This window comes from Nipponia nippon, unplaced genomic scaffold, assembly GCF_047370975.1.
Source record: "Nipponia nippon isolate SJK-2023a ecotype South Korea unplaced genomic scaffold, ASM4737097v1 scaffold_3, whole genome shotgun sequence".
Lineage (NCBI taxonomy): Eukaryota > Metazoa > Chordata > Aves > Pelecaniformes > Threskiornithidae > Nipponia > Nipponia nippon.
Genome location: NW_028262347.1, coordinates 30,348,378 through 30,356,701, shown reverse-complemented (window position 1 = coordinate 30,356,701; position 8,324 = coordinate 30,348,378). Strand labels below are relative to the sequence as shown.

Below are 8,324 nucleotides of genomic sequence, written 5' to 3'. Positions count from 1 at the left end.
CTGCCCTGTGAGGAGAAGGTGAGGGAAGGGGGCTCCTTTGGTCTGGAGGAGAGATGGCTTTGGGGGCACCTAACAGCATCCTGCCAGTACCTGTGGGGAAGGTATCAAGAAGATGCAGCCAGACTCTTCAAAGCAGTGCATGGCAGGAGGACAAGAGACAAGGAACATAAACTGAAACAAGAGAGGTTCTGACTGGGTATAAGGTACATTTTTTTCCCATGAAGACAGTTGGGCACTGGAACAGGCTGCTTAGAAAGGTTGTACTACCTTGGCCTTTGGAGCTTGTCAAGAACCAGCTGGATAAATCCTTGAGCAACCTGGTCTGAGCTTACAAGTTACCCTGCTTTGAGCAGAAGGCTGGACTATAGACCTCCTGAGGCATCTTCTAATCCGAGTTATCCTATGACCTTGTTTGTCCACATTTGTTGAAATTATTAATTCCTATGTGTATCACAAGACAGGTTTTCAGTGAAGTGGTCTTTAGTTCGATCCACCACTGAGATGCAGCGCCACCGCCCAATAACCCTGGTGGCCCAGGGTTGGTTTGCCAGGATGGAAGATTCCCAGGAGACTGTGGATCACAGTCTCATCACTGAATGCATCATGGCATTAGATGGTTTCTTGGAAAGTCTTTTTAGGGATTCCTGTAGCACACAGCACTGTAACATTGGAGCTATGTCTCTGAAGAGAGAGAAGCACAGCAACAGTAACCTGAAGAAATTGTGTTTTATCCATTCTTGCTTGTCTGATGTGATTAGGTAGCTCCCAGCATAAAGTAGTTGCTCAAGCAATTGCCTCCCAGGTGGTACATACGTTCCCTTTTCCTGTGTCTATTTTTAGTGTAAGCTCTTTGCAGTAGGGTCTATTAGTTATTTTGTTTGTATTTTGTCTAGAACAAAGCAGATTCAAATTCACTTGGTCTTAGGTATCATAATAAACCCAACAAATGATGTTAAAGTCAGGAGGATGTACAACACACCTGTGTATTAGCGGTAACTGGATGCTGTTGCAATTCCCTTAGTGCAAGAAGGAGAAAGAGTTCAAGGTAAGCAAGATGCCTGGAGGACAGAGCACTTCATATGTTAGAGTGCTATAAAGCCAATCACCCAGACTGGCTGCTTCGGACCTGTGATTTTTGTAATATATACCACTATGGCAAAAGAGGGGTTTCACCTCTAAGCTATGAACTGGGGAGACTATCAAAGGATAGGTAGAAAGTGAGAAGGAAACTTGATGCAGGAATAATTCCTAATTCCTCCTAATTCCTATATTCGAAATGGCTATCCATGTTTGAAACAGAAAATGGTAACACCTATTCAAATAAGAGTATGAATGTGGAATGGAAGATGAATGTATGAAATGGTTCAATAATAATAATAATAATAATAATAATAATAATAATAATAATAATAATAATAATAATAATAATGATGATACAATTGTATCATTTGTGTGTGTGTGTTTTCTGAGAGGCTGACAATGAAGTGTTGGCATATGCATGAGTGGAATTACTAGATATGTGTATGTGCCTGTGTAGAGCATTGTGATGCTTTGGGAGCTGCAGAAATGACATTTAAAAAGTGAAAAAGTATCTATTGTACTCTTACTTCTGGGTAAAGGAGCCAATGATGGTGCACTAGCAGCTTTCATTCTAGCATTTTCTAATTTCTGAATACCTGAAATTGCAACCTGAATATTCTTTTGCCATAGGCTTTTTTATATTACACACAGACATATGCATGCATATGGGCATACGTAAATGCACACATGCAAAGTATATTAAATTCACACACATCTAAACACATAAAATAATAAAATTTTTAAAAAGTTATTACTCTTCCAAAATGCCTTTGATCTTACAGATACAGTTGCAAAAACGGATTAAAAAAATCCAGAAGAGTAGGTTAGTACAATAACAATCTTAACATATACTTTTTTAGGAAAAGTGATCACATTTCATTTTTATTAAAAAATGCTTCTATCCAATGGGGGCAATTTTACACTGGTCTGAAAGATTGCTTGGTAAGCATGAGACAAATTCCAAGTGTTAACTGTTATGTCTGACACTGAATTTAATACACGATGGGAAACTGCAGACTGAACGTGTTATAGGAACAATTTTCTTATATGTCAAGGTTCAGCATCCCATATATGTCTTATCAGGCTTCCTAAATTAGTGGTTACAAGAAATGGTTTCACCTGCTCTGGTACTGAAAAGAGCTCCTCTTCCAATTTCTATCCATTTTCTTGCTACCATGAAGCCAATTTGGATTTTTTTTTTTTTTTTTTCAATTTAATAGCCCTCCTGGTCTTAATCTCACCATGCAAATGAAGAGAAACACCTGTACTTGCAGACAGTGAGGATGACTTTAACCTATTTACAGGTAAGTCATTGGATTTTCTGGCTTGTTCTATCAATTCTCAACCAATACCAACAATAATTCAAAACTTTTTTGTATAGATTGCTATCATGTGTAAGATCACAGCCACCAACCATCATGCAATGCCAGAACAGATGTGGCTACTGATATCAGTTGCGTAAATACTGAGTGCAAGATTGCATCAAGCCTTCTGTAGATTTACATGGGGGTAAGAACTAATTTTTTTTTTTGCTTCCTTACATCTGAGTTAGTAGAAACCTGTACTCATCTAAGCGCATTACTTCCTTCAGGTAATGTTTTTCCCTAGTGGATACAATGTGAATTTTCCTACTCACTTCAGAAATTTTCACCCACTTATGTCTAGAACTAGGTCCAGATATATCCATGGAGGATCTGGGAAACTTGCCCAGTGACTGAAGTTAGATCTATTCTGCCTGTGGCTCCTGGGAATGTTTGTTCTGCCTGAAATACTGTATTCCCTAAATGGCACACGAAAATGTCAGTTGAGGCAGTGTACATAAAAAACCTTGATTAGGAGCATGGATTTAGAGCTGGATCTTCTATATCCTGTTAGCAATGCTCTAGGTTGCTTGTTTTATATGTTTTTCTCAGTCTTACATCTTGAATTTGTATTTGAGTCATGCAATCTTCACTCTTGGTATGCAGTATCCAGCTTCAACAAGAAGATGGAGAATGTTCCTTTGTACAGATTACATGTAGCCCTGTGGAGACAGCACTCAGTAGTGTGTGGGCTTCAAACCCCATGAGGCCAAAGAGCTTAATTTGGGTTTGTCTGCCCCACTCCTCATTCCCTGGGTAGCTGCAGGGAGAGTCCTGCTGCCTTGGGGATGGGCGGCAGGGTGAGTGGTCTGTCCAGTGTCTCCACTCCCCTGATACCTGCAGCAGCAGCAGGGAGTAAAGTTTCTAGGCTTAGCCCATAAGCCTCAGAGCTGCTGAGGGAAGGTACGAATAGTATTCTGGATCACTGTCCTTGGCCAACATTTACAGTTTCTTAAGATGCCCTATGGCATGAGGACTATAAAAAAAGAACAGTGTTAGACAGAAAGGGAGGGGTGTTGGTTGACAGCCAGCTGAACATGAGCCAGCAGTGTGCTCAGGTGGCCAAGAGGGCCAATGGCATCCTGGCCTGTATCAGGAATAGTGTGGCCAGCAGGACCAGGGAGGTGATAGTGCCCCTGTACTCGGCACTGGTGAGGCCGCACCTCGAGTACTGTGTTCAGTTTTGGGCCCCTCACTACAAGAAGGACATCGAGGTGCTGGAGCGTGTCCAAAGAAGGGCAATGAAGCTGGTGAAGGGTCTAGAGCACAAGTGTTATGAGGAGCGGCTGAGGGAGCTGGGGTTGTTTAGCCTGGAGAAGAGGAGGCTGAGGGGAGACCTTATTGCTCTCGACAACTACCTGAAAGGAGGTTGTAGCGAGGTGGGGGTCCGTCTCTTCTCCCAAGTAACAAGCGGTAGGACAAGAGGAGGTTTATGCTGGATATCAGGAGAAACGTCTTCACCGAGAGGGTGGTCAAGCATTGGAACAGGCTGCCCAGGGAAGTGGTTGAGTCCCCATCCCTGGAGGTATTTAAAAGACAGGTAGATGTGGTGCTTAGGGACATGGTTTAGTGATGGACTTGGCAGTGTTAGGTTAATGGTTGGACTCGATGATCTTAAGGGTCTTTTCTAACCCTAACAATTCTATGATTCTATGAGAAAGAGAACAGGTCCAACAGAGAAGGTGAAATGAAGAATATGACTGTATTACTGGGACAAGCATGTGAAACAGAGGAACAGAGCAATGGCAGTGCAGTCCATATTGTTTTATGCACTGTCATCTCTCATCTGGGATATCAGCATCCTTCACTCTTCAGAAGAAAACTGGGATAAGCAGGAGGTTTCATCATGTGAACAGATTTAAAACAAACTTTGCAGTACTTTCTCAGTGCACCCGCTCATCTATTAAAAATATTTTGCAAAGGCTTGAAGTCCTGGAAGACCTCCAAGTCACTTTTGATGTGATTTTTGGGAAAGTTTTAATAATAAAAATTATTTTTATCGTATAAATAAAATCATTCTTCTGATCTGAAGTTTGAACCTTTGCCCTTTTTCTGCTGTTTTGAAATCCAGAGACTGTTAAAATGTATTAAAATGTTCAGTGCTGTGGAGAATATTTTAGCATCCTAAAATCTCACTTGGGAGTGTAGTTTCAGGCTTTCATTTTATTGATGTTTTGCCAGAAATTATTTATAAAGATTTTTAAAGGTTTGGAATATCCAGCTTTATATATGAATGTGAATGAGTTGTATATTGAAAGTCCTGGAAATTATATGAAGTACTGTTAGTCAAATTTAAAAAAAAAAAAATTAAGGCAGGCTGAGACTGATTCTACTTTTTCAAATCTACTTTTTAAAAAATTGCTATTTTGGTGTTATGGGATTTTTATCCAAAACTGCATTATTGGCTACAAGTGATAAAGTGTATTTATATTAGAATAGGATGTTGAGTCAGTCACAGTATGTGAACTGTTACAAAAGAGAGAAAATGAGTACATTAAGGACAACTTAGCTGCAGGTTATTGCTTTACAGTGTTTTTCCATCTATGCCTTTTTATTTAGAAATAACTAAGGAGCTCAATCACTGTAAGCCTAGCAATGCCTTTCAAATTTTAAACAACAAACAAATGAAAATAGCTGATTCAGTTTTATATTTTTGTTATTTCTCCATGCCAACGATTTCTAAACCGGCAGTTTGAAGGGTCTGCAAATGTCATGCATATCCAACATCCTGAGCAACCTCAGTCTGGATGCAAATGACACAGTTTAATGGAAATTCCATTTTTGGTATCACTTCCTGCTTCTTAACAAAAGTTGCAAGGAAAAGCTGTCCTTTAATACCAGAGCTGCTTCCTTTTTGATGTATTCTCTGACTTCAGTGGCAATTAGATGGTAACTGTCCAGGCCAAAGTTGTTCTTCCTCAAATACTTCCATTGAGTATAGTTTGCACAGAGCAGCCGGGGAGATGCCTGTTGAGTTCCCAAGGATATTGCTGGATGAAAGATGTTACATCCATGGAAACTCCCACTTTGGGAAGACAAAACAGACATCAGCTACCAGTTAAGTAGGGTTCCCTAATGATGTGTGTCATCACAGTGACACAAAGCAACTGGAACAACCCGCTGTATTTTATCAGACGTAAAATAACAGGCTCTATTCACTTTACATCAGCAACATCCAGTGTAATTCCACTCTTATGGGCTGAATTACTGGAGTTGCACTGAAACAAAAATAACAGGCATGAACTGGGCATTGTGCTTTTAGTGTCTGTGGAAAGACTAGGTTTGAACAGAGAGGCTACAGCCAAAAGAGATCGCTGTCTATTAGTAAGCAATGTTGTGTTTGTTTTCACTCCAGAAACTTTGGGAAGGGTTTAATTATGTGTAATATAAAATGAGGCCTATTCTTCACTGCCCTGTGTAAGCTGTAGTCATTTGGCCAGTACAAAATGGATGTTGATTGTTGCCATTTAGAGTTGTTACTATTTTGTGCTCACAGCATGCAGGTCCACTTGGGAAATGCTGAGGTGGAAAGGGTAATGTAAGTAAAGTAAAATATGTATAAGCTAGAGAGACGGGAAGGTCCTATAATAAAGGAAACATTTTCTTATTACAATATATGTGTTTGAGGTTCAGTTTTGCCATTCTTTCCCAGGAAAGCATCAATTTGATCCCATTTTCATAAGCAAGGAGAATAGAATACAACGCTTCATATTGTTTTCTAAATTTTATTGGACAGTTAACCAGTAATCTTAGGAGCTGATCCCTGGTCATTTCCCAGTGCCCTTTATATTCCTCTATTCAAAGGACAAGGATATTCAGGAAAAAAAATAGAAAACTGATACTTTTGTGCTAGAGGTCTGCAGTGTTTAATCACATTAGGAAAGCCATTAAAATTCATGGCCATCTTAGCAGATGCAAAGATGACAGCTGCTGTCCCCCACACTTCTTGGATCAGTGTGAGAAAAATATAAGTCAATTTAGTAGCAAGAAATGGTTATTGTGCTGATGCTTTTTTCTATTTGGAGTTATGTTCTGTTTCTACCAAAATCTTCCCAAGGCTGTGGAATTTGAAACTCTTTTTCCTACTTGTATGTAAATATTCATTTTTATGGTTATATTTAATATGATATGTTAATTTTAATAATAAAATTGTAGGAATGCTTGAGAAATTGGTGCTTTTTAAAATTTTTTCTGTTACTTATTTTCATACATGAAAAATAGTTGTGGCTTCAAAGTATATCTATAAATCAGGCTAAACATTCCTGTGTTTGTAATTCTAGAGAACAAAGCATAATCACTAGTTTATCTATAATGAACAAATCTGCATGGGGTTAGAAGGAAACAGTTTTCAGTACCAAAAAAAGCTCTTTTAATGGAAAAAAAAAAAAAGAGGCATGTATCAGTATATTGGGCTACTGGAATTATACTTTACAAATATTTTAAACACTGATTAGAGTATTAAATTTGTGTTCAATTTTTTTTTTTTCTTTCTGAATGTCAGCCTACAGAGGTCAAGTTATGCTTTGGAAACAATACAGATCTAAATATTAAACAAGAATACAAGAACTACATGAATAAGCAAGTACTAGTTAGAGAGAATCAGCATCAAGTGATGTCCAGGGCATGTTGCAAGAATAGCGGGTAAGTTAGATCCCCTCATCTGCAAGGCTTGTGAGGGCCGTGCTAGAGCAGCCCAGCCTCGGCCTGATGCAAACCTGAGTAGATGCAGCAGAGCAAAGGTGGACAGCAGAGCAGTCTAGTCTTCTTAGCCACAACTGTAAGTTTAAGTGTCCAATGACATGTATCTGGCATGTCATTGAACACAGAAAAACAGAAGCCTCCAGCAACATGATATTAAAGCAGCGCCTCAAGAATCTTTCCTCTTCTGCTTCACCAGTTATGCTAGAAAAGAAGTATCTATCATCTACCGTGTTGGAAAGGGTGCAGTTCAGTTGTCCCAGCTCGACTTCACAGGGTGGTGTAATGAAGGAAAGATGCATCCCCTCTTTGGCCAAATGCAGCGCAGTTTCAGAAGTTCCTTCCTTTGCCGGGCCTTTTTTGATACTGATTCAAGGAGTTCACAAACATCTTTTTAGCCCCCTGCTTAAGACAAAAGTTATATGTGTGTTTGGCCACTTGCACTAGTAGACTGCCCTTTAACCCAAGAACATGTAGGACAGTCTTCTACTAACTGAAACTCTTTTTGAGTTTTATCTTTACCTGGCTTTGTCTGAGTTGCTTGTGTCCTTCTGGACACTGATACGAGAAGGCAGGGGAGGACAACAGTGATGGCTTATGGTTAGAGCTTTAGTATAAAGCATGACGCAAAGCTGGGTGCCTCTGGTCCTCATCCAGAAGATGGATGAGGCATGGGCAGCTCAGAAAGTAGTCAGAAAGCAGCATTTTTCTTCAAATATCAGGAAGAGGCTGCAGACAGGAACTTCTATCAGAAGAGCAATCTAATATTGAAGGAAGGTTCATAAGACCAGGTGCTTCAGCATTGAAAACCAATCAATACCTGAATGAAAAGCTGCAGGTTATCTTAGCTTTTCTGTCCTGTTTGGTACATGCTTGTTTTGGTTTATTGTCACAACAAAAAATTAGATTTCAATAGCTGTAACTTTTCTTTTTTGCCCCTCAAATAGAACAACCACTGCCCTCTAAAAGGCAACTAAAAAGAAAGCACATAATTAATGGTTAATACTTTCAGTTGCTAGTGCTTTCATTTCCCCCCTTCGCTGTCTGTGTCTTTGATAGAGAACAAAGGATTTTTAATGGTAGTCGACAATAAGCAGGCTTCAGTACCAGAACTGACAGATTATATGCAACTATTGAATTTCATATTGTGACAGAGCTGTGGTAACACTTTTAATTCCCAAAGTC

General features: G+C 39.5%; 1 long non-coding RNA gene across 2 annotated transcripts; it reads left to right on the top strand.

The window, feature by feature from the left end:
• Window positions 1–2,323: 2,323 nt before the first annotated feature.
• On the top strand, window positions 2,324–7,060 carry LOC148054541 (uncharacterized). 2 transcript variants are annotated; one of them, XR_015706334.1, is made up of 3 exons: window positions 2,324–2,384; window positions 2,462–2,589; window positions 6,943–7,060. It is a non-coding gene; the product is annotated as an uncharacterized LOC148054541 (long non-coding RNA). The 2 variants fall into 2 exon arrangements; XR_015706333.1 differs by lacking the exon at window positions 6,943–7,060 and adding an exon at window positions 4,103–4,354.
• The last annotated feature ends 1,264 nt before the right edge of the window (window positions 7,061–8,324 follow it).